Source organism: Parus major, chromosome 1A (assembly GCF_001522545.3).
Source record: "Parus major isolate Abel chromosome 1A, Parus_major1.1, whole genome shotgun sequence".
Lineage (NCBI taxonomy): Eukaryota > Metazoa > Chordata > Aves > Passeriformes > Paridae > Parus > Parus major.
The window spans coordinates 30,014,743-30,041,941 of NC_031773.1; the positions used below are offsets into that span (position 1 = coordinate 30,014,743).

General features: G+C 38.1%; 1 protein-coding gene and 1 long non-coding RNA gene across 2 annotated transcripts in view; one reads left to right on the plus strand and one right to left on the minus strand.

The window, feature by feature from the left end:
• Positions 1-1,173: 1,173 nt before the first annotated feature.
• LOC107204749 lies at positions 1,174-8,276 on the minus strand. Its single transcript, XR_004497507.1, has 2 exons — positions 7,742-8,276; positions 1,174-6,938 (listed from the first exon to the last, which is right to left on the minus strand). It is a non-coding gene; the product is annotated as an uncharacterized LOC107204749 (long non-coding RNA).
• A 153-nt stretch (positions 8,277-8,429) lies between these two features.
• SLC16A7 (solute carrier family 16 member 7) overlaps positions 8,430-27,199 on the plus strand; it is a 79,241-nt gene continuing 60,471 nt past the window's right edge. Inside the window, exon 1 of the mRNA XM_015628414.3 lies at positions 8,430-8,565. The gene's annotated coding sequence lies outside the window, so the exon portion shown is untranslated. The remainder of the gene's footprint in view (positions 8,566-27,199) is intronic.

A 27,199-nucleotide genomic window follows, 5' to 3' on the forward strand; every position in this document is an offset into this window, starting at 1 on the left:
CTACAGGATATTTTCATACTGGAAAATTGAAAATGTTTAGAGGACTGGTTCTGACATCATTTATTTCCACAGCTAATACTGAGTACTACCTACACAGAGTAATGGGGAGGGTTGCAGACAGATATGGGTTCTCTGCATAGATATTTTTGAATTGTATTTCTTTTCCTCTTTTTTCAGCTATTTAATTGACAGTTTTTCAATTGCCATGTGTCAGGGTCTGCAACTATGCTGTAAAGCAATAATATCATTATAAATAGGATGGGAAAAATAATTTTTTCAGCCAGCAGAGATCACACAGGTTACACAATACATCTGAAAAATGTAGTTTTCAGAGAGAAACATGGCTTTCATAAATAGTTATTGTTTGTTGAAAGAACAATTAAAGTACACAAGACTGATCAGAGTATCCTAACTAGCCCACATGAAGAGTGGGCTAGTTAGGGTACTAAAAACAGTATAGCTGGGATAACAGATTCTAATTCCCAGCCAAAGAAGGAAAACCAGGATTACCTTTGCATAACTGTAATGTGCCTGTGAAGTCATGGCCTCAATTTAATGGCCTCACATTTTTAAAAAAATAAATAAAAATTACTGGGTATATGATGTATTTGAGGGCAAAGATTGTATATGATGTACCTAGTATAAACAAATTTTTAGAACTAAATATACCTTAAAAGCTAATATTTTTAAAATACTTTGGCTATGATAATTTCTATTGGAAAAGTTGCACAGGAAACTTCAAGGACTTTGTCTTGTTTCTTTTCTGGGTATGTAAGGTTCTTATATAGCTTGTTCATTCCATATCAGAGAAGCTAATATCTAAGATTTAAGTCCTCCTCCTCCTTTTGGCCTCATCTTCTCCTATTCAGGCATGCTGGCTGGCTGCCACTGCTCTGCAGCTGTCTAGGTTCTGTCTCTGTAGTTGGGGCAGTAGCCACACTGTGTAACTTTAGTTTGACCATAACTTGGACTCCATCCTTTGCTATTGCTTTATGATCTTTATTTTTGGTTGGATTTCCTCCTGCTGGATAGTACATTAGCAGGAGATCTTCAGATTAACCCAATGCTCTAAAAAACCCTGTGGTGTTGGTTCTATGAGAGCCAAAAATGTCCGGGATAAGGGATGAATTACTTTCCACAATAGATAGAATCAATACAAAGGAAACAAAAAACTATGTTTAAAGCAAAGTATTTTATTCACATGGGACTGTAAAGTAAGTAAGTAAGTAGGACATTTGGACACAAAATTCAGAATAACCTTCTGCATCAATAAATGCAGTGTCAGATTATTTCAGGTTACCAACTCAAATAATCCTTAAATGCATTAATAAGCCTGAGATCCAAGATATACATTGGTACACATTTTCAGAACAAAGGCACACGAAGATATCCAAGATTACTTTACCTGGCCAAGAGCTTTGGTTGCTATTTTTTGTATGATGTGCACAAATCACAGCAAATGACAAGCGAAGATCCAGCAATTCTACGGAATCTTGATTCGTCTTTGGGAGAAACTCAAGAAAGTTCTTTTCACTATTTTTGTCAGGAACTTACTGATTAAAATATATTTGTAAATGCATTTTTCCAGTTTCTGGGAATTTCATCCTGTAGAGAACTGCAAGACAGAAACTGATATGACATCATTTCACATGATGCCATAATTTTTGTCTGTGTTCAGATGGAGCTTGGAGAGCAACTTGGTTCCCTCTGAAACATATGCAAAGCATTTCATCAGCAGACAAGGCACTGAGAAGGGTCCACAGACTGCATTTACTCTGTTGCCTAGAACAAGAGTTTACATATATAGTTAACACCTGAGCCTTTCCATATAGATGGATTATGTTTCCCTCTGAGTGATACTTTCCTACTTCTGGCTCTGCATATTATTCTATTTTCTCTATCTATTTTACTTTTTTCTCTCTTATGAATCCTTTGAGTATTTCAGTGTTTTTCTGTGTTGTGATCCAGATTCAACAAGAAAAGTGAAGAATAAATAGTTCAGATCAGGCTCATGCTGTATAACTCTCTGAGATTTAGGTACTACTGTAGGAGGTCTGACCAGAGGAAGGTTTGGGAAACTCTGTGGTCAAGTTCACTAATTGTGCGTGAAGGGAGATATCCTTCATTATCTGGCTGTGCTCAAATATTAAGTGAGTGTTCTCAATCCCAGGGGATGAAGGTTTCTGTTCTATATAGTCACATGACATGTTCTATTTGCTCTGTTTACAATAGCATATTGTCAGCATCTTTTTATATTATAATTATTGATATATTTGATTCTTATACAGTAATTATTTAGGCAGATTCTGGAATTTTATATAAAAAGCAATTTTTTTTGCTATTTCATTTCATCTTCTTTTAAAAGAAAATAAAATACATAAGTCAGAAAATTCTCCTGCTACCTAAGAAGTTTTGTAATCTAATGAAGATAGGCATATCTTACAACACAATGGTAATTTTTCAATTGTACAGTTGCATCTAAACTGAGAAACTGATATGAAAAATGGCTCTAGACTGACCAAAGTCTACCACTAGGATTATAATCTAGGAAAGATGAATCAGGCCTCAAAACAGCAAATGGTAATTTAAAACTTCCCATGCTTTTGTAAGCTTTAAAACTTTGCCATTTTTTGTTTAAGCAATCACAGAATGAGATATGGAGGGAAAACATCCTCAAGAGTCAATACACAGAAGCAGAATTTACATATGCATACAACTATTTCATGTCCAGTACCACAGTAAAACAGATATTAGAACAATACTTAAAAAATAAAAATGGCAATTACTTTTTAAGATTTACGGAGACTGTTCAAATGAATCATATTATTTCTGCAACCAGCAACATGGACACATGCAAATTCTTGTTAATGGATTTTGTGAAATTAATATGTTTCTCTCCTAGCTACTGTGCTGTAGAAACTAATACATTAACTGCCACTGTAATTGTAGCAACTAATACAGCCAAAAAAAATTGATGCATGTGTTTTGCTCTATGTACTTTCAGCATAAATGCACAGAACTTTTTAGACAGAATTTTTGGAGACAGATTTTTAAAAGTGTCTTTCAAAGTAAATTGAACAGCAAAAGTCTTCCTTTTTTTTGTTTTGTTTTGTTGTTTGGGTTTGGTTTTTGTTTGTTTGTTTTGATCAGCTCCACGAGAATTAATATTACACTGGCATCAGTTATTTCCTGTGATCCACCTGACTGGTTTAACAAAATAGACAGATGTCAGTGGATCAATTTCCACCACTTCTCTGGTGGAAAGATGCCAGTTTATTTTTTGAAAAAGGCCAAAAGCTTATTTTCTGTGCCCACTCTCACAAAAATATCCCATGCTCTCTCATATTGATATACAACCAATGTAGTTCTACAAGAGATCAGAACCTAGCAAGAAGAGTTACCAAAGGATATCAGTTATCTTGCATGTTCATGCAAGATTTCCCACTTTCTGTAGTCAGAAATTTGACAATCATAGGAGTGACTTGAACAGAAGGACTCCTTAGGACTCTTTTAAACTGCAGATACTAAGATCAACACAGTCTTTTACTCATGGGCATTGGCTTTTTCCTTCACTTCTTTGCCCTCATGGTAAATAAAAATAGTTACATTATTTTAATATAAATATAAATTGCACAAAAGAAGAAATCACTTACCCCACAGACAACTGCGGTCAGCCCTGCAGGAATACTACTTGTTGCATGGCAGTATAAACAAAGTAGCATGGAGGGTAAAAATGTTGTGTAACAACAGTTAGTAGTTAGTAGTTTTCTATTTTGGCAACTGTATTTTAACAAAGGGCTATGTTGTTCCTGGAACTTTGATCACCTGTCTTTCAGCAATACAATCCTCCTCCCTGTATTGCAATTATGATTTGAATAACTGAATATGCCAAACTGCCTTTCCAATGACAATTTGAATTTTACTTCAGAGCTGATGGGCCTGAACTGCCACCGTATTTTCAGTGTTATTAGACAAAGAGTTGATCTGGGAGATGAGTTCCTCAGTGACCTACCTGAGTCGTTACCTTCTTTCTAAAAAAGAGGCTTATCTCTCCCAGGTTTCCAGATTGCTTTTCAATTATCTATTTATCTTGTACAGTTCTACTTACTAACTGCTTCAGCTGATAACTGCCAGCTGCCTCAAATTCTCTGTGATGCCTGATAGAGATCTTTCACAGTGGAGTCTGTTCTTGTAGTTACAATGTGCTGTGTTTTGTGTCACCGTGAGCTGCAAAAGAAAACAATTTTATTTGGCCTAGAATAGACATGGTTGATGGTTACAAAGAAAGCCCACCTCAATGAAAAGACATGCTTTGGCTATATATTATCACAGAATTCTACATTCTAATTATATTTGTATGAATTTTATCACAAAACTTGAAGTACATGTACCTCTTTCACTAACAGGACTAGGATTACATTTTATCCTATGACCAATTGTTAGCTGTTGATATAAAGCTTACAGAAGGTGGTCTAGATGATTTGCCAATATAATATTTATGATATTATCCTGTGTACCACTTGGAGATGAGAAGAATATAAGCCATACCAGCCTGCTTATGGACATGAGAGCAGTTTGAGTTGTGTATTTATGGAACCAAAATCAGTGCAGAAAAAATAGAACATAATCAGAATGCAGGCCAGAATGACACATGATCAGAAACATTCACTCTTTAGATTCAGACTCCGTGACAAAAGAACACAACCTGCAATGTAGCAGAGAATTTCTAAGCTTAGGAGAGGACCTGTAAAATTCTGGATTCAGCTAAAACTGTGGGACAAGTGGTATGTGGGAAAAAGGGAATATTCTAGTAAGGGACTTACCCAAACAGTGGAGAGACTTACAGAAAGTACCATCAGGTATTCAACATTTGTAGCATTTTCTTTTTCTCTAGTGGAAAAAATAATACTTAAAGACCTTTTATGTTAATATCACATAAAAACCCTCAAGCTGTTACAACTGAAACAGGATAGTGTTTAACATGCGGCCTCACAAACAATCTATCTATCAATTGGACACAAAATTAACAACCAGAGAGGTGGCTCTTCTCATACACATATGATAGATAAGTTGATTTAATTTCTTCTAACAATTAGTTCACTGAAAAATACAGAATGCCCACACTCCCACACACAGACCCACATGCAGGCACACAGAGCTCTGAAACCTTTTGTAGTTTCTAAAAATTCACTCAGAAATTATTAATTGCTATCACTCAAACATTTTTAATTTGAATAATGGGCTTCTTACCGCAAAGGTGCACTAAGACTGGAAAGATGTAGAATGAAAACAGGATTTTTTCAATCTGCAAATGAGAACCAAATTACTTCAACCCGTCCACTCTACAGAAATTCACAGAGGAGTGTATGCACTTAAAAACATGATATCACTGCAATCAAAGTGTAAATAAAAATTAATTCATACATCATTTTCTAGTCTGAGGGTTCATGGTAATTTTTGTGGCTTTAAGCAGATTTCAGGCACTTAACACCCTGTATCTGAACTTGTGCCGACTGTAAACCAGAATCCCACACTGTTATACCTGCAGCTGTGTATGTTCTGACTCTGCCTCAGACTAGGAAACACCAAATGCAATGAAGCACACAGCAACAGTAAGTCAATTAACATCACCTTTCCTACAGGGGGTTTCTGAAAAGAGGTACTGAAAGAAGCTGCATGAGGGACATAGGTGTGTACAGATGATGTATATGACTGTAATGGTTAACATATGATAATATAATCTGCTATTTCTATATAGATGTTAATATATGAAGTATAATATAAATACAAACTTATTTACTAGCACAGAATACATCAAATTGTATTGTATGTAGCACAGTTACATACAGTATGCAGCATGAACTATGTAGTGCAGCAAATACTGTGTATGATATACCTTACCACATATAAGTGTAAAATTATAAATTTTACAATGTGTATAATTTATTGTGTATAATATATAGTATACATTTATAAATTAAAAGTATATATTTATATCAATATAAATATGTATTTATTTAATTAGAGCATGTCAGTGAAGGAAATAGAACTATGCAATGAAAACGAGGTATCATTTCTATCTTCATTTTTCAGCTCTATTTGAAAATTACTTTCCTAAATTTGTAAAAAAACAGCATGTAAACTTTATGATTTCACCATGAAGGGCAATCTAGACATGCTTTGCATGTTTTACAAGAATTGTCTGAGGTCCTATATGGCCTACAGGACATATATTCTTCAGGGCATAAAAAGTGTTTGAATATGGAAGCTTTAGATTGCTGTAATTCCGAGTATACAACTTTGATTTCAGCACTGGAAGCTTTTGTTACAAAAGATTTTAAATCCAATTTCATCTTAATTTCAACATTTTTAACCCTGTAATTGTGGGCCTGCTTCGAAGAGTTTGACCATGGGCATCAGTATCCAAGCTTTCTTTCCTTGCATGCCCAAGAGTGATGGCCTTGTATCTGTTCTCTGCTCCAAGAGGCTTAGTGGGCCTCTCCTGGGTCCCTGGCCTTCCCAAGCCTGTAGTGCAACCTGCTACCAGGACAGACACTGTGACTGTGAGGGTGCAGGGCACAAGCTCCTTTGACATCGTTGCACAAGAGATGACTGATATTTCTACCTAAATTAATGCAACTGTGACTTCCACTAGCTGCCCTGGCAGTCACCATGTTTGCACCTAAAAATGCCCCTAGCGACAGATGTGTATCTCAAGTACCACATAGCTTATGCAATGTGACAAAAATGACTCTATGCTGCTCAGTTTGAATTTCTTGAATATTCTTTTCAGGAAGAATAGTATTTGCTGTCTTCACCAGTGAACTACTTACTGCTCCTTACGAGTACAGTGCCAGAATCTGCCCAGAGACTGTGTGGACCTGGCTGCTTTACAAACATGTGACAAAATATTCCCTCCTGAATCTGGAAGACTTGCCCTGGAAATGGATGATACAAAAATAATAATAACATCCTAAAGAATAAATGAGTGTTAAAATGGTACTTTACTGATATTTCCAGGTCTGTGTCTTCTGATTTAATGGTTATGGTTCAAAACATAGGAAAATTCCACTTTTCACATAAAAGCAAATCAATTCATAAGAAAATAAGACAAAGAAAGCTAATTTCTATTAATTCATGCTTCAGACAGAAGTTCTCTGTGGATGGATTCTTTGATATAACAGGAATTGCTCTTTATGCTGCTGGTTTTTTGAGGGGTGATATGCTCCTTTCCAGATTATTTTTTGAAACTTTTTGTTCATTGTGGCTGATTCTAGATAAGGGATTCAAATATTATTAATGGAAAATAAACAGACAAAAATAAACTGCCCAAGTTCAAGTCTTTCCTTCCTTTACTAGCAGCCCGGGAAACTAGAATACTCCCAACTGCAGCCCAAGTTCTCCTCCTGTCCGTACACAGGCAGTCTCAGTTCCTAACATGCCTGTAGTCATCCTGTTCATAAAGCTCTAACAAATCAAGTTTTTTTAAAAAAGAAAATATTAATGTTTCCTTTTGTACATTTCGCAACACAATGTCAACAGCTAACATTATTCTTGTCTTCTCACAGTACTTAAGGGTTGCATATAATGCACAACCTTTAGACCAGAATAGGTATTATGGTAAAGGCTTTAATTATGCAATTATATGATTACGTTTATCTCTTTCCTTACAGGATTTTAGCCTTAAGGATAGGATTTCTGGATAATTTAGCGGTCACTTTCATAAATATGTTCATCATACCTAAAAAATACTTCTCATAACTTTTTTTTCTTAAGGAGACGAAAAGGCGGCAAATGCTGATGTGACCAAGATTTTCACCAGCAGCTCGATGCTGACTGGCCAAATTTCAGTTCCTGTTTCAGAAGAAGGTCCTGCGTTGAGCACAAAACGAACTCGGTTAATTTACTTTTTATTTTTCCCCTAACTCGAGGAGACCGAGACACCCTTTTCTAGACTTTCGGTGGACCAGAGAGCGCAAACTGCCCTTAGTGTGAAATACTTGGCACCCTCAGCGCTGAAGAGGAGGAGATCGGCCTGGGACGGGGGCGTTTCGCGCTGCCAGAAGCGAGGTGCCCTCCTGTCCCCCGGCTGCAACTCCGCGTGAGGGGACTCCGGGCGCGGCGGGGCGGGCAGGTGGGCGGGGAGCGCTCACTGCTGGTCCCAGGGGAGCGGGGCCCGGCGCTGCCCGCCCGCCCTAGCCCTGTACATCCCGTCCTGTCCCACCTCCCGCGCTGGCGCTGGCTCCATCCCCTTCTCCCCGGGCCGGGCGCCGCGCCCCCGCCAGCCCCGCGGAGCCGGGTTGGGCAGCCCGGGAGGCGTCTCCTCTGCAGCCCCCGCCCCCCCGCGCCGGTGCTGAAGCGCCTCGGCCGCTCCCCGGCAGCACCCCCGGGACAGCAGCACCCGGGCCTCCCTCCCTGCCGCCCGGCCCGGGCTCTCCCGCCGCTACTGCGCTGCAGAGGACACCTCATGGAAAATAAATAAATTAATTTCCCCACTCACCCCCGCGGCCGGGAGAGGAGCCGGCGGCGGCGGCGGGATTAGATCCAGTCCGTGCTAGAGACCAGGTAATGTAACCTACCCGCCAGGAGGGAGGAGGAGGAGGACGAGCAGCGAGGCCGCTGAGGTTGTCCCCACCGGGGAGGGCTCCGGGGGACGGAGAAGTGGCTGCCGCAGCCGGGGCGCGCCGGCGTGGCCCCGGCGGGCTGCGTGCGAGCGGCTGCCCCCGCGCTGTGCGCGCCTCACTGTCAGTCACACACACACACGAGCCGCCGCCCACGCAGGGATGGATGGATGGATGGATGGATGGATGGATGGATGGATGGATGGATGGATGGATGGACGGACGGACACCGCGTGGGACGCAGCTGTCGTCCCGCGGTACCAAAGCAGCCACCGCAGGGAGACGCCGCACGCCCCGCCGTGCCCCGCTGCCACGCGGGCGGCCGGCTCTGACAGAGGGGCAGGGAGGGAGGCGGGCGGCGGGGCCGGGCTGAGGCCGCAGCTCTGGGGGGAGCGAGGCGCGATCCCGCCCCCGCGCCGCTGCGCGCATCCCCGCGGGGCTCGGCGCTGCCACCGCGCCTGAGGCTGCGCCCGCCCGAGCCCAGCCGCGCTCCGCGGCCCCCGCCCCGGCAGCTCCGCCGGGAAATGTGGGCGGAGAGCGGCGGAGCACTAATCGTGCCGCCGCGCCTGCCGTCATCAGACACGGGCCTGCAAGAAGCTCCGTGGTCGAGGTGACCTTGGAGAAGGTGGATCTGGATGCAGCCGCTATTGCCCCATGCCAGCTGCAGTTCCGTGCTCTGGGCTGCTCCCACAGCTCTTGCATTATTATCTCGAAACGCTGCTGGCTTTAGTTAATGATTGTGTACAGAGGTCCTGGTGTAAGTAATACCAGAGCCACGAAAATAGTCCTCTTCACTTGACCTCTGCTAGCACACGGTCCTTGAAGGGAGTGGTCTCCCTGGCAAGGAACAATCGTCCAGGGTTCATCTATGTTGAAGTGGCCCCTAAAAGGCAGTAAATCTTTGGAGAGACTGAGAAGTTACCCTGTTCCCATTTCAGAGACCAAAGTGTCCCCATGTACTCCAGAGAAAGCACATTACCTTTCAGTCCTTCAGGGTCATGGAACACATGTCAAGACACAAGTTCTCCACTGCTTTTCCATTTAGGTCGATAGGAAAACAAAACAATGCAGAAAAACATTCGCAGGTACCTGTATTTTCCACTGCGAGCCTGAGCTTTCAGTAAAAGAGCTGAAATTATTGTTGAAAGCTGTTTTGGAAGAAAGAGAGAAACTAAAGAAAGCTGGTGCCTCATGAAGATGCCCATTCTTGTTTAGTTGGTCTCCATAATAATTGCTCATGTTTCCATAGTGGTTCCCATCTGTGATTCTCAGGTTACTGATCAAATAGTAATGAAAAGGTGTTTGCGGCTTCCATTGCAGGAATGGGGCCATACACTTTAATCACACACCAGCTGAGCCAACAACTCGAGAGCCTTAGCTCTGTCTAGATGAATCATGACGGAAAAGTTAGTCATTGAGACAGAGAGATATACAGTTATATTTAAAAGAAGGAGGAAACGGACAAATAATTCAATAAAAATGGTATATACTTTTATGTACAAGTATTAAATATGCGAATAATGCATAAGTGATTCCCTTTTTATTTTTAAATCAGCTCTCTCCTCTTTCCTTGCATTATTGTCTGCCAACTTTGAATAGTGTACTTGAGCCTGAGTGCTGAACTCCTTCTACATGATGGAATAAATTTATAGAACAGATTATACTACAGTTGTTTCTATTATTTGTGCAATTCATTACAGAACTGTAACACCATGTATCTGTAAGGGCCCAGCTTAGTTTGCATGATAGTGTTTACAACGTAAGTGGCTTCAAAGCAAAACAGCTGATCATTTTGAATAGGCAGAGGGGTGGCTGGAGGTTATGGTATTTATTTTATTGCAGCTTGAAATAATTTTGGTAGTGAAGAAAACCTGATTTTGTTTCTATTATGGAGACGTAGAGTAGCCTAAATACAAACTGCGGTCTTCATGGAAGGTCTTTATGCATGGTGGAAAACCAGATTCATGCATTTTAAAGATAGGAAAACTCTGTGGATTGTGCAGTGATACACTGATTTGAACAGGTATTTCACATGTAAAGGGGGACACTTTGAAATATTACGAAAGGCAACAGCAAGAAAAGCCTAGAGTGTAGTTTAATATTGTGGCTCTGCAGCTGCAGTAAGGAGTGAAGGAATTATTTTTCAGCAATTTTCATTGTAAATAAATGCATTGTTAATAGTATATTTTAAAAGTTTCCTTACAGCTCTTTAATCTAATTTCATTTGTTATTTCTCTGTAGTGTATATTGTATTTAAGCTCACTCAACCCTTGCTATGGCAGAATTTTTATTCTAGAATCCAGGTTTTATCAAGACAGGAGATCTTTGGGCAGCCTAAATTTATGGACAGGCAAGTTAAGGGAGAGAAAAAAAACATTTCTTGAATCACAAGCTGGTGTTTTCTAAAAATGTTTTTCTTTCATTAGTCTTCTTTCTTGGATGTGGTTCACTACATCATACTTTTATTTCTTGATCATTTTTTTTTTCCTGGAACTCAGTGTATTTTTTTTTAATTTTAGAAAAAAAAGTCCTCTCAGTTTCCATTGTTTACTAAGTAAATTATCTTGTCCTCTTTTTGCAATAGGGAGGTGCCTTTATTTCCAGTGAATATGGTTATTGGACCCATTTTATTTCAATGAAAGAGGCTATGACTTCATTGCAGAATCACATGATGCTTTTGAACAGTTGCATTTTTCTTGAGAAGTTTGCTTTAGCAAGGATGGTGTCTGAATATAATTCTCAATTAAATGGTATCCCTTAACACCATTTGCCAGAATTTAAGCTGTCATTTTTCTTGAGTGAGAATCAAGAGGGAGATTCTTGGGCCATGCAAATAATCTGTGTTGTTACATTAATTTCATGTTTCAAGGTTTGTATAATTGCAAAAATGTGATTATCTTTTGAGTTTTATTGAAATGGTTAGGTCACAGCTATAAATCATTGATAGAAAATGTTACCAGTTTCTGTGTCTGTTTGTGTAATAAATATATGGCATAATGTTTGCACAGCACCAGGGAGGAGGTTAGATGGGAAAATGTGATGTCATTGACCAACTGTTTTATGTGTCAAATGAATACGAGGAACTGGCTGAGTCCCACATACGCATCTCAATCCAGACCTGCATTCCTTGACTTGCATGTATTTGTGATCTGTTGCGCCAGCTTCTCTAATTTTATTGTGAATTTTGGAACATTTGAAGAAAAGTTTGCTGTATTCAAACAAAAGTAATTTGACTACAGGAGTAAGGAGACAATATTCTATGACTTAAGGAGTAGAAGATGTTGGACAAACTGACTGCAGAGCTCTATTTGGCTTTACAATCTATCCAATATTTCTTTTTATTTCCCAGTCTTATTATCAAAAATCTTGTTAAACTCTTATTGAAGAGCAAAGGCTTATCTAACTAGGTCACAGTGGCTGATGAACTAGAAAGAGTCACAGTCTTTATTACTCTATCTTTTCAATCTTAAGATTTAATTAATAGTCTTTTTTGAGGGGAGACGGGGGGTGGTGGTGGTGAGAAGGAAGATTCATCATCATCAGCTCCTTTTGTTGATCTTAGTTTTGGTTTATGTGTTGTCTTGAAGTAGTTCCTTTATCTGTACATTTTCAAGGTCAATCTTCTAGTTCCATGCTAATTTTATATTTTTGGGAAACAGTGCTTTTTTCTCTTAAAACACTTATATGAAGAGTTTGATACAAATGAAGTGGTTTCCATGAAGAGCTGATAAAAATGAATAAACATTTCCAAAAAGAATATGAACATGACTAGGCCACTTTAAAAGGTTTACAGGAGTGAAGGAGGAAAATAATGGAAAAGAATTGAGCCTTATAACAATATACTCTTTTCCTTTGTAGTTGTAAGACTTAAGATCTTAAGAAATGGAACTAATATTATTTCATAAAGACAGGGAGCACTAGAGGACAAACTTAAACCCGGTTTGTTTTTTGTTTTTTTTCGATTGAATGCTGATGTATTTTCTTTCAACTTGGTGTCATGATCATTGAATGTTAGGTATTGAATGTATTTCTGTTCCACCCAACAAGAAAGCAGTGCTTTGAAAAGTAGTGTAAATCATCTAAAATTGGCTACAAACTTTAGACTTTAGGAAACTTGTACTCTTAAGTTGCCTGTCTACAAACAACAGGACGCCCAAAAATTGTAGAAATTTGACTGTCTGGGAATAGGTGGATTTGACATTATTTTCATATGGTCACTATGAAAGATAATGACAGTATGAAACTCTGCAAAAACCAGTCAAAGCATAAAACTGTACAGAGGTTGCCCAAATACACAAGATTGTTTAAAAAGTGTTTGTTTTTTTTCAGCATGAATATTTATCTCCCCCCAAAGAGCACTTCCCAGTTGTTTTGACAGCAAGCTTGGTAGTTATTTCACTTTTGTCTTTCTTAAGGTTTTCCCGTGGAAGACTCATGTGTAGGTGATGATCAATGTTCACAAAGCATGTTGCACAGAAGATGACTCGGAATGACTGTATTTCATAATGTTTCTTATTTATCTATTTTAAATCTTCCCAATATCTTTATTTATATCTTTAAATCATCTTCCCATAGCTGCAAGTAGACACCTGCTGCAGCTTTAGGCATCACCATTGTGTAGTGCCCTTCCATCATGTGGCCCCAGGATTAGCAAACTTGGCAACACTCCCAAGTTTGGCACCTAGGGGTAGCACATAGAACAAAGGGTTGTAATGGTGTTCAAAATGTGCTGGACATCAAAAAACTTCAGCATTTTTGTCACTGCAGTGGTGGTAAGGAAAGTGCAATGAGGTATGTTGCCTCTTCCATATGGTCTAATCAAAATTAGTAAAATCAGTCACAAAACAGCAGTACATCATCCCAAAAGATAGGATTTTTTTTTCCCCATAGAAATAGGTTAATTAAGAATTTAGCATTCATACTTGCCACTCAGCACTTCAGCACCCTTGGAGTCTATGGTGCAAACAAAAAAGAGACAAAAAAAATGAAATCTCAGTTTGTATGTTCTATGAGTTTTAACCTCATCGTGTCACCTTCAGAGCTGTACTTTTCAGTTTGTGTGCTCTGAAATCAAGAAATACTGAGAACAAGTATTTATTTTAAAGTACTAAAAACATGTGAAGAAAAAACCAAAAATAAATCCCCATTTTTGTTCTGACAAAAATGACAAAAGCATATATGCAAAATGTATATTTGACTTTTTTAGTATTTCAGACAGAGAAATGAGCATATACTAACTTCCAGCATATGCTTTTGTAATTAATTTTATTGAAGTTGTTTCTTAAGCCATTAGAAACTAGGTTCTATGTGGTATTCTTTTCAGAATTCTGGGATAACAATATAAATACTTGGTGGCGAAGATGAGAAGTTTTGATATGATGCAAGACTGTGTTCAAACTACCAGCTTTAACAATTTGGCTTCTGAGAGACATAACTGCTTTTCTGTGCTGACCTTATTGAGAGATGGAAATTGGAACCTAAAAATATGGGGTATTTCAACAATTACCTCTGCTATTGAATTAAGATGCCATAGGAGTTGGCATTATTAGATTGAACTCCTATAGTTTGCATTTTTGATATGGCCCTCAGGGCAGGTTCTCGAAGCCAAGAAAAGAACAACTTAATGATGCAAATAAACTCCCCTTGGTAATGTAAGTGTCTGATTTCTTAACAATTGGAATTTTATGTGCTAAATTCCTTGATAATTCAGCCTTTGCTGAGTCTATTTTCCACTGAACAGATATTTTCTGGAATTTAATTGCTTTTGCATGCTCTTCCAGGGATGGATTTGGGTCTGAATCAGCATAGTGGACCCTGTGTTCTCAGTAGTGCCTCTTGCTGATGGTAGAAATGAAAGTTGTTGAGATAAAATCTGTAAACTGGAGCTGAAAATGGTTTCAAAGACAGAAGAAAGTGTGCCTAGGACAAAAATTCAAGCGGGCTGAGCAAGGGGGTTGCATCTGGGAGCAGGTGGAGAGAGCTGAATAGACTGTGGAAGGAAATCGCTCCTGGAAGCTGAAGGTGGCAATGGGCCTATCATCCTATTACCAGCCCCTTTTTAGAATGTACAACTTTATAGTAATTTGTACATAGTGCTAAACTAAAGGATTCCTTTCTGCCTGAGGAATTTGTAAGATCTCTACTCGTTTTATCACACAGAGATCCTAACTCCTTATCTTCCATTAGGCAGCCTCTTTCCCTTCTTCTCACCAACACTACAAAAGGCGAACCAGGGGACTCAATAGCACATTATTAGAAACCACAACAACATATTTGAGCAAGCAACAAAAAAAGCTTTTGTATTTTTTGACCTCTGGGTTGTATGTATATAAAAAAATATAGGTAGAAAAGAATATGCCATAATAGCTTGTATTTACAGAGCATGAGGTATGCTTTATATTTGTGAAGAATAGGAAAAAAGAGAACCTGCTTTCTTTTTCTTGTGCAGATATAATTATGTTGGCTAGAGGCATAAGGTGGGGTTTTCTGTCACGTTTTAATTATGAAGTTATTCAGAAAGTAGTATGAAATATGTAGATATGGTGGAAATAGGGGTGCATTATTTCAATTTAGTTTATTTCCTCATTCATACATACCAGCGTTAGAACGTTATGAGTGCCTTGCATGACCTGTGGTCTGTTTCAGTTTTAGCTCCATGAAAATAATGAAAGTGGTTTTTAAGCTGATTAATATAAGGCCCATGCTCACATGAGGTAGAGAAATCCAGGAAGGGCATTTTTAAGTGACACCTAAAGGCACTGTGGTGATTTCTCTCGGTCAATTAATATGTCAGTGTTGCTTGATTGGCATTTCCTCTCTTTCTGTGACTCCAGGTCCACACTTGAGCTCCCTTTCTGTTATCCCCCGGGTTATAGGGGATTACTCATGGTTTACACCCAGTAGTGGCTGAAGAGACTCTTTGACCACTTCTTAAGACCCCATTATTTAGTCTTTTTGATTGCTTGCTTTGACTTGCCTGGTAAGGTTAAATGGAAATTATTTCTCCTAATGATTACCAAAATGATGTCTCTATTTCCAAATACAGGCTTTAATATGTCCATCTTCTCTGCTATTCCCATCTTTATTTTGGTGACAACTTTGTCCTTCTCCCCATTTATTAGAATGAAAACTAAGATACGTTAGCAAGTTAATATTTCACTCTGCTCAGCCTCCTAGCATACTGGGTTTTCCACTTGAAACTGTGAGTGGCAGTTGTCACTTGTAGGATGCCTTTCATATGATACAGAGGATGCTCCTCCATAGCTACCAGTATTGATGTTTTACCATGCTGTTTTTATATTTAGAGTTACAAATGTTTACTTTCTTTATTGCTATTGTTTTTAATTCTGTCTTTCAAGTGTAGGGTACAAAAAAAATGTAGCCTTTGAAGAATGACACATTTGAAGGTAAAAACAGGGTAGATGGGAGAACACATTAACCTGAGGAAATACTGTTTTGAGGAGTTTCACAGAGTGTTATTCCACTTCAGCCTAGCAGAAGTGGAATAAGATGTCAGTGTCATGTATTCAGTCAGAGCTAGTTTTAGTTGTCTTTTGTGATTTTATTTTATTTTTTTGAGAAAGGAATAGAGAAAATATTGGCCTTTGCTTTTATGTTCTCTTTATTGTAATTGTAGGCCATAGGAAGGTTTTTGTTGTTGATGAATGGTATCATAATAGGATACAGAAGCCTGTTCTCCCCACAATTAAAATAGATTCTTCTTTTGAGTGTAATAGCACAGACAGGTGTTAATGAAACAAGATGTTGTTGCTTAATTGGATAATGAGCTTGCAGTTCTGGACACACTTCAGCATTGCTGAAATATTGTATATGTAAAATGGTGACTTTAATGCATTGTTCCCAGTGAAAATGTATTTTAGCTATGAGGCCATGATTTTTTTTTCTAGAAAGTATTTCCTGAAACATTAGCAAAGCTATGTAGTTGTCATATCCAAACTTACTTTTGAACTATTATACTTAAATTGATAGTTCAGTTGCACTTAATTATATGTTTTATTAAGTATTCAGGATATGTTTTTAACTTTAATAAAGTAGTTACAAATTTCTTCTTATTTTTTTTTTGTCCCCCATTTATTAGTTTTATCCCAAATGTATAAATAAAATAATTTTTTTAACACAGGACTATATTCTTGTTACACCTAAATTAGCTACCTAAATTAGGCTCTCTAATTTCTGTGTTAGTGGATCCTGGGTAAGTAGGTTTTTATCTCTTAATAACTGAAGCTTAAATCCTACTTTTAAATCTACTAATGAACATGTACTGGATGAAAACGGAAGTTATAACTGTATGTTGTACACCCTTTTTTATAAGTACTTTGAGCAGCAGTTGTAGCTGTTTTATATGCAGAGAATCTTGCATTCTGGTGTAGTCTGAAGGAAGCATTTACTTCTCAATATGGCAGCTAAATTTACATAAGTGAGTAGACAGTTTTCCTATAGTAATAATTGTATGTATATATACAAATACATAAGGTGATGTGAAAACAGGAAGAAATATGCAACATGGTGCATACTAGGAGGTGAAGTGGGGAAATGAAGAAAGCCCTGGAAGGGTGCAATTATACTGCTTTGATGTTTTGGTAAATTCTAGTGTTGCAATATGTTATTTACAGCCTGTAGTAAGCAGCCATAAATACCATATATACATGTATATATGTTTTCCACATGATCCTTTTGACTTCTTTGGAGCAGTTCTATGACCAGGTGCATAGAAGGAGTAGTGGTGGGTGATGGGTGATATTGGCAGTACAGAAGTGTGAGGAGATGCAGAATTTGGACCAGCTATGAAAACAACAGAATCAAATGCCTGGGGGAGAAATTTCAGTGCCTGTACTTTGACTTGGCATGTGATGTCAGAACTGAATGGATGAATCTTTAGCTGGCAATTAATACTAAGTTTAGCTCCTCATTCTAGAATGGAGGACTTCTGTAATCAAGGAAGTTTTTAGTGATCCAGCCAAAGCAGAGCAAGTTCTGTTTTCCTTTGCCAAGAGGCTAAGGCTGTTTGCTTCATAGCTGTTCGCACTGCTCCAAAGGGGATTTTGAACTGTTTGGTCAATCCCTGCTGCTTTCATTAACTTGGTGTGTTTGTTTCTGTTACCCCATTGAGAAGGGAATGGTTAGTGTTTGTGTTCCTAAAAGTTTGGGCCTGATTCATTTAACCAAATCCCACTGAGCACAGAACCTTTTATATTTGGTTGAACTCATGCAGCCGGGCACATTTTATTCTGCTTCTGTGATTTTGATAGAGGGAATCCCTATTTGTTTCTTTGTTTGGTAGAACTGCTTATCTGGGCCCTGCTGAGGATAGAAGTGGGCTGCCTACTTTGTACTGCAAACAAGAGCCATAAGAGACTCTTGTCCTAAAGAGAGAAAAGCATATCCAAGATGGTTTCTAATTTTTTTCTTATCTTTCAGAGAACTGATAATATGCAGAGGGTGTTGCAATGATTCCTTAAGCAGGAGTAGAAAGGTTGGTGACAGCAGTGAAAAGACACAAAGTCTTGAAGATATAGGAAGAAGGAAGGATGGGTACATGATAGTTAATATCAGCTACTGGGCTTTAATTCTTGGCAGTCCAGCAACTCACTGCTCTGCTTTTGTGGAAAGCCATGGCAGCATGAGCTACCAAAAAATCCCACTGTGCCTCAAAGTGGAGGTTGTCAAAGCACTGTCTTTAATTTCCATCCTAAATGCAGGAGCATAAAAAGATTAAATGGAGCAGTTCTGCTGTGGACATTGGGCTGGCCTTTGGGAGGTGGTTTGTGTTACAACTAAGGTTACCATCTCTAAAATAACCTGCTGCTGTAGAGCTACAGTGAGACTGTACAGTCATCTGCAAATTTCACCTGTGGCAGCAAAAAATATTGTATTTATCTCAAATAGACCTACTCAGGACTAACTGATAAGTCTAGAGCGCAGAAAAAGAAAAGAAAAGTGAGCTGTAAGGAGAAGGTGCTCTGTTGTTGCAGTTCTCAGACATGCTAGAAGTTGCATAAAATGTTTCTGTCTTCTGAGGACCCTCAGTTGGCAGGATTTGTGTGGAGTTTTACCTGTAAAAAAACCTGCTTTAGCTTTGTAGATGCTACAGTCAAAAGCTGATCCTGCAGGGATGGAAACTTCTGCCAGCATAGCTGCCCTTCAAGGCAAAGTAGAAATACATTATACTACACTCTTTAATCAGTTTGGGTTGCATCTTCTTCTTGTCTTTAAACAAAATTCCTTTGTCAATTGCTGAATCTTTTTATCACTATGCTTGTCTGTTAAAGTAGTATATACCCAAGTACAATTGTAATTTTCCCACTATAGCATATACCTACATTTATTGCTTACTTGTTTTAAATGCCACTCTTAATCATGGTCCAAATCCTGATGAAAATCTGAGTGAACCTTCAACAAATATAGTACATTTTTAGAAAGTTATATATCTGTACATAAATCATAAACTTTCAAGCTCAAGAACATCTCGCGTTTTCTTATAGGTGAGAAATAAGTATTTTTTGCTTAACATCATAATTGTGCAAAGATTGCTAAGTTAGAAGTAAGAGGTGCAAGCTTTCAAAAGATGTATACCATTAAAAATTAATTGCTTGTAAAATTATTTCTAGTAAAAGTAATAGTAATATTGCATTCAAGCTCATTATCCTTTTCACTTGTATTTTGCAGTGTCCTCACAGCATCTTCTCCCCTCTGAAAAACACCCTTTAATTTCTAGTACTCAGTCTCAAGCACACACTCAGTTCCACTGAATTAGGATTGAATACTTTATCTGATCTGACAAGAAAAAGATTTTATACTCTAAAAAGAATACTTGCCCACAAATAAGTTTTAAAAGACAAAGAAATGGATTTTGTATAAGTATCTAAAGTGATCTGAGCAACAGAGGAAAATTACTATTGTGTATTAATGACTTGAATATATTTGGTCTTCATGACCTACTGTAGTGTTTTAAAAAAGTAAGAATGTTAGTGGCTAAGTTCATACTTCTTTATTTAAGGCAGAAAGTGATATTCAAATAATCACAGCTAAACTCTACCCTGACAGCGTAGCCTTAAAAGTTACTTCTTAAGTACTTAATCCTTTTATTTTGCATATGATTATCTATGCATTTATACAGATGCATTTAAATACAAGATAGTGAGTGCAACTGAAGGGAGATCAAGGAACCAGAGGAAACCTAAAATACCAGTTTTGTGAAGAAGAAGCTGTAAGTTATTTGTGGAGTAGCTTTTCCTTACCTTGGACTTTGTATGCTGGCATGTTTTTGAGTTACTAGAGCAAGGAGGGGTGAGATAGCTGGGTGAAGCTGGGGGATTAGGGAGGAAGAGTGGAGGGAGGGCAGTGGGCAATCTGTAGAGCTGTCTGAAGAGGTGTCTGCAGGTGGAGAGGGCTGGCAGACTAAGGGACCGGTGAGAGAGCAATCTCATTACAGAACCATTGCAATGAGCGTTAATGTCCTGGTTGGTGAGAACGAAACCACTGATATTTCTCTTTAACCTCTGTGTTTGTGACTTGTGCACAGGGTTTTTTTTAACCCATCAGTGTGTCTGGCTCATTCTAAAGGGTGGTGTACCAGAGGTAAGAGTTACTGCCACGTTGGCAGATGAGAAAATCCATTTCACATTGCTCAGCTACAGCAGGTCTTGTCCTGCTCTTCTCCATTCATGGTTCCTGATGGTATTCTTCATTCACTCCTTAATATCCTTTGAGTCTACCCAGAGATAAAGAATGCTTACACAGAAATAGGCAAGAGGCAACCCAAAAGCTGGGATGTTGGGCAATGTGACGTGCAACATACCTTTCAGGTTTGTATTTCCTTCATACCTAACACACTCAAACTTGTGTACTGGCACACCCTATGGCATGTCTAATTACTCAAGCTCTTGTGTATCTGCAGTTATCTAAGCCAACAAAACTTCAGGCTGCATTACAATACTTTTCAAATAATTCAAAGAAAGCAGTTTTTAAATTAACATTTTTTTTCATTATTTTTTTTTCCTCTGCAAAGGGATCTGCTATGGAATTCTTGGGCTTGTTCAAGAAGATTTGGCAGTATCTTGACCAGTTACTGTTTTTTTGAGTTTTGAGCAGTCCCTGATGCATATTTGCTATCTTCATCATAACAGACTGCCCTAGCTATTTTGTTGCCTGGATCAAATCTATTCTGCTGCCTCTATTCCACATTTGAAAGAAATTGTATTTACTGCCAGGTACTTTTATAGAACTATAGAATGCCACATATTTAGATATTATGAAACACAGTCTCACAAAATTTCACAAAAATATGAGACAAAGTATGTATGCATTATAAAAATTGATGTCTTGTTAACAATTTAATCAGTGCAGTCACAAATTGGCTCTAAAAATGATGCCTCCAATTCTGCAGATCTGGGCAAGTGTCCAGCCTTTACATAAGGACAGTAAGCTGTCCTCTGTGTTGTTCTGTAAGGCATTGAACATTGTTTCAAGTTTTAATTGAGTGGTTTATCCAGTGACTTAATTGAGTAAATTGTCAATTAAAATTGCACATATGCAATTTGTCACTATTTTATTTGACTTGGCAGTGGTATTCTTTCTTATGCTTTTTTGTATAAGACTTGACTTCAAGATTTACTTTCAAAAAAAATAGTTGTATGTGGTATGCAAAGCACAAGATGGTTTGTCTGCACCTTCCATAAATTTTCTGCTATGAATCCATGGCAACCACAAAAATGTTTGTGATGTAACAGAGTTGCACATTTTACAAACACTGAGACAAAATATAGGTCTTGCAGCACATGCTTTTCAGAGATGCAATACTCAGCTAAGCTGGACATATTTTTCTCAACAGTACAGAAAAGATTGCAGAATTTCAGATTTCAACATCCTGCTGTTCAGCTGTGGATCAGTTCCAGAGAAGATGGAAAGAACATTTTTAGGATCTAAAGCATACACTTTTTACTTTCTTATTTTGTAAGAGCTGAATAAACCAACAGGATAACCCTTGTCCTACCTACGCCAAAACACTTAAGATTTAAAAACACTGAACTGGAAGAAGGGACTGGGTCATTATTTTCAGTGCATTGCAATACCAAGAAACTCTATTACAACTTCATACGTAGGGCTGGATTCATCCAAACACAGACTTCAGTTGCATAGGCATCTATAATTGAACGACTTTTCCAGATGTACTTTAAATAATGGAGAGATATAGGCACTTGCAGACCACATAACATTTCCTTATAGTTTACATGTCTAAAACAGGTCAGGGAGAGACGTCCCAGAGCTTTGTTTCTGCCCACTGATTATAAGTAAAACCTACATATCCAGATCACATGCAGATGTCAGCACTCTTAATGTCAAAACAATGTTGTGAAGGATTGCTCTCTTAAATGAGAATAAGTCAAATTATGTGTAAGTCAAAGAATATCTTGCAGATCTGTATCACAAGCTTAAATATTCTCTAAAATGTGTAAATCTAGTGTATATACTAGTAGGAGAAAAGAAGGTTATCACCCAGTACCTTAGGTCTTGCAGGGAGTTATAAAAAACAAAGTAAAAATTCTCACCAAAAGAAAACCAATTGTGACCAAATATCCATTATTAGAACAAGCTGCTGTATAGCTTTATGTATTATTGTCACTCCTCACACAGGCCATTCTTTCAAGAAGGCTTGGATTGAGATAGAAGGAAAAATTGTGCTGCAGTATTAAAGGTAGCACTTGGCCATATGCAGCGAAGATTATTTCTATTACTAAAAAGTAGTGAGGCAGATGTTAGTTAGTGTGTTGAATACCTGAGTTGAAGTTCACATCAGCAGCCAGACTAAATGCGTTTAATGATGAGTTTACTTCAATTTTAAGTTTCAGTTTAATCTTATGGTCCCAAAAGAAATTCTCCTTTGGTGTCTGGCTCTCTTCCAGGGAGGAATAGTTACATTTAATATATGTCCATGTGTGAAGGGACAGCAAGGTGCAATAACTGAACCGACTCTAGGCACCCTTCTCAGAGGAGCTCTCCAGTAGCTGGATTCATATTATATGTAAAACTCCACTGCCATTACTATTCACAAAATACACTTCTAGATACAGTTTCATATGCTGAGTTGAGTAATAGCCCTCTTGGAATTGATGTGGTTTTATATAGACAATGGTCCAAGACTGTATTAACTTTTGTTTTTGTCATGTTCAAGCTGAGGGTGGACTGCAGGCCAGCTGTCTGACACTGGCATGCCCATGCCAATTAGAAGTACACTTTAGTGTTAGTTCTGGCCTGCTACCTCATGTTCAGTTCCCTGATTTTAAAAAAGCTCAGGCACAGGATAAACACAGACTTTAGTCCTCATTGCTCTCAGAAGTCAGTGGACAAAAGGTGGCTGTTGTCCCCCACCAAGATGCCAAGTTGGTGCTGTGCTGTGCTTGCTCGTGTGGACTTTGCGGTCAGCAGCCCTGGAGACCAGCAGTGGTACCTGCTGTTAATCCTTCTTTCTGTGGCTGTTTCTTATGGGTAGAGAAATCTTGGGGCCAGTGGTGATTTTCTCTTCCCCTGCCTGGGGTGGGAAGGGGATCCTTCCTGTGGAAGGAAGAGCCTGCCACTGAAGGGCACAGTCGGGGAGAACAGCTTTGCTGACACAAGTGAGAAGCTGTACCCGGGACTAAACACAAGTTGTCAAAATGTAACAGAAGGTGTCCAGCAGTAACAATGCCTCCCTTCCTACTTCAATTATAGGAAATGTGGTATTGTTGTCATTGCAGGGTCTTTGTCAGAGTTCAGCAACCCATGTTTACTTCCTCTGTTGTCCTCTTCTTGTGTGCTTGTGTCAGCAAACATGTTCCCTTCCAGCTGTGCCCTCAGTGCTGAACAACCCTTGCAAGTATCCTCCTCACAGTTTGGCATTAGAAGCTCACCTATCACTGCCATGTATTATCTCAAGTACGTTTCATTCTTCCTGAAAGAACTGTTTCAGATTCAAATTAAAGTTTTAGACAATACAGAGATCAATTAAATGATAATACTTTCTCATGATTAGCCTGGTCTTTTTATTTAAGCAGGTCTCCTACTGAATTAGCTTTCAGTAATTTTAGACCTCATTTCACTGTTCATGTGAGATTGCCACACATCCTAGAAATGCAGATGATCATTAATATAATTATTTTCAGATAAATGAAGAAATTTAATTTGAGAATTGCTTTCTTGCCTATGAACATTCAAAGTGGTGGGCAGTGAAAGTAACAGCAGTTTGCCCATAAAATCTTTCCCAGAGACTGACAAATATTCAAACAAAGCACTTCTAAGAGCTTTGAGGCTTTCATATCAGTTGCTTAGTGAATATCTAGGACAAGAGAAAGTTTAAATTTTTTTTTTCAGCCTGAGTCATCACAATATTTTTCTGTTTCTTTTGGCCAGGCAGCTTCATCCTTTCCAGCACTTTTTGGGTCAAGGCAAGTATGGTGGTGATAAAAAATAACAGTTGTGAGGACATGCACACCTTGTTGCCTGGTTTTCCAGCAAAATAGTTAAGAACATTTTTGCATTTTTAAAAAAAAAGGCTTTTGATCTGAACTTTGAAAAGCGTTTTGCTCAGAGTTTTTGAGTGAAGGTATGATCTGGCCTTAAGTACAGCCTACCTTCTAATGTATTTATTTATTCTTTCATCAGTTCTGCAGATGATTCCATTTTCTTTCCCATACAAAAATAGTGAGTTTTTTTAAAATTTAAGATATAATGGAAAATAATTTTTGGAGCTGTACAGAAAATTCTGCATTATCTCCAGCAAAACACAGCTTTTAAATATTGTCATGGATAACATTGCTTATTAATACAAAGTTTCTAATTAGTCTATAAAGCCTTATGCAGTATTTTATACTTTCATTGTTAATTGAGCAGTCTAAAAACATCTAAGTTAATTGCACACTTGCTGTTAATTGCTGGACAATTTCATCCAAATGAGAAATAATTGGACTTTTGCAACATGATAGTTCCATTAAGTGCCTCTAATTTTCCTTTTAAGCTTTTACTGATGATCTTTAGAGCATTTTTATTACACTTTTTATTCTTTGAACAAAATAATATTAATGTTGATCTTAACTTAGTGTATGTTATAAAAGGCAGTTTTCCAACCAGCTTCACCATATATGCTGAACATTAGACACAAACCGTGTCCAGGTTTCTTCAGACATTAGCACTCATTTTAAAGACTATATATAGTATCTAAATAGAATTTTGAAACAGAACAAGGCTGTTAAGGAAAAATCCTGCATGTCAGACAAAGAAGCTGTGAAGGAAATCCTAAACAGATGATGGAATGTTAATAAACTAAGGATGTCCTTCTGTGGGATTGTGTTCTGAATGTTGAGCTTCACCATAGCCTCTTGCGCCTCAGTAATTTGAGATGCTTTTTGGTTTGGCAATTGGTCACACAAAATAAACTGTCCAAACATCATGTGTGATAATCAGCCAATCAGGTCTCCAAAGAGTCTTTAAATGTTCAAACTGAACAAAGGCTCTGTATCTCTCAAGTTCCGATTATTGTCTTGGACAGCAGCTCTCTGCCAGGTAATGTGCTGTTTTGCTATTTCCTTTTAGCTTTATTTAGTAGCAATAGGTAGTTTCAGATTACTGTGGTAATCCATGCAAAACTAATTTGCTAATTAAATGCAAGACAAGTCAGTGCACCAGCACATGTTGCACAATATTTGCTGTTGGCTTTTTAATGATTATCTAACAGGTATTGACGAAACAGTGTGAAGCACTTCAAAGAAGTAATATTCTTATACTCTCTCTAGTCCTGAAAAGTTATAACAAGGTTTAACCATTGAATGGTGACAATTCCCAGTCTAACCAAACTCTATGGATTTCATGGACATATTTTGTTCATATACATTGCCAAAATTTCTGAGAAAATAAAGACTTCAAAGATAAGTCTTCCAAAGAAAAACTTAAAAGAAGGGGAAGCATCACTGTAGCTCAGTTCACATAGGAAGACTAATTTATCAATGCAACCTCAATTTTACTTACAAGACAAGTCTTCATGATAAACATCTTATTTTCATAAGGATTTGGGAGGGAAGCAATAACATAATCCCCCTGCATGAAACCAAGTGTTGGAATGACGGTTATTCATCTCCTCGCTGAGCACTTACACAGACAGTTCTTTTGCAACACCAGAGATTTTTATAATAAAGATTGAGGGGTTGCTTTAAAGCAAACAATATGGGGGTGTATTTACTGACAGGAGTAACTCTGTTTCAGTCTTTTGCAATGTCAGAACTCAGTGTCCTATGCCTCATTTCAGATATAGGAACTTAAAAATTATTAGATTCTTTAGAATGAAGTGCAAAAGTAATTTCCAATTAGGGTTTTTTTTCATTATAACAACCACTCTACAATCTCCCGGCAACCTAAACAGTTTTGCAAATAGTCCATGAGCAGTTTTAGAATGGTTGATTATACATAATTTTGAAGAAAAGTTTGCTGAGTTTATTTCATGGAGATAACCTGGTGATTTTTGGGGCTGTTTTTGTCATCCTTGTTATCAAAGCTTAAAGGTCTAAATCTTTGTTTACTGATCTCAAAACTGAGTTTAAAGTTGTCTTTGTTTTCACCAGAGTAAGCTGGTGGCTTAGAGGCCAGAATTTTGGCTATCATCTTTACAACTCTTCTGATGTCAGAAGCATTGTAGGGGCTTATCACACACTAGGGCTGTGGACTTAAGTGGGTCAAATTCTAAAAAAGAAAAAAGAAAAATGGAGTCCTCAGACATTTTTTTATACCTTTATTTTTTCCTTTTGTGTTTGCTTATAATATGATTCTTAATAATTCTATGTGAAATATTATTTATAAATTTTTTTCTAAAAATAAAATTGTTAGAAGAAATTGTTGGATGATTGAAAATGAAGTAATTTTGTTTTTCACCAGTGGCTGCGACTTCAGTGTATAGGCTCAAAGTCCCACTCTCATGTAGAACTGATGTACAGTAGCACTCCAACACTAAAAATATTGCCTTGACTGTTAGCAAAACCAGGAGATAACAGAAAGGTATTCTGACAGGGTAATAGTAGAGAGGTCCCCAAGTCCTTACGAAAAGGAGTCATGCTTGAACAAATGATTTTTCATGATGCTATATGCAACCCTAGTGAAGTTTCAATATTAAGAAAATTCCTTTTACCTTGTCTCCTAAAAACCTGGGGTTTTGTCAGATTTTCACACAAAATTTGTTTACTAGTACAACTCCCTATCCACTTAAACAGCTACAAGAAGGAAAGAAATTGCGTGGGGGAGAAAAATCCAAATCAGCCTGACTCTTCTCCCCAGAGTCCCAGAGAAAAGGAAGCATCGTGCTTGATCTGTGTAACAGAGGAAGGCAGAAGAGTGAAAGATGTGTGTGCAGTGTAGTTACAGACATTATAAAACAATCACTGCCTGATGTTTAAACATTACTTTATGGTGTTTCCACCGAGATATTCCATTAGTATGTGATGATAATGAATCATGGTTATACTTCACCGAGAGCTCTTGGCATGACTGCATATTTTCTGAGTTTTTTTTTTTTTTCCTGTGGACTGTACATACAAATAAGA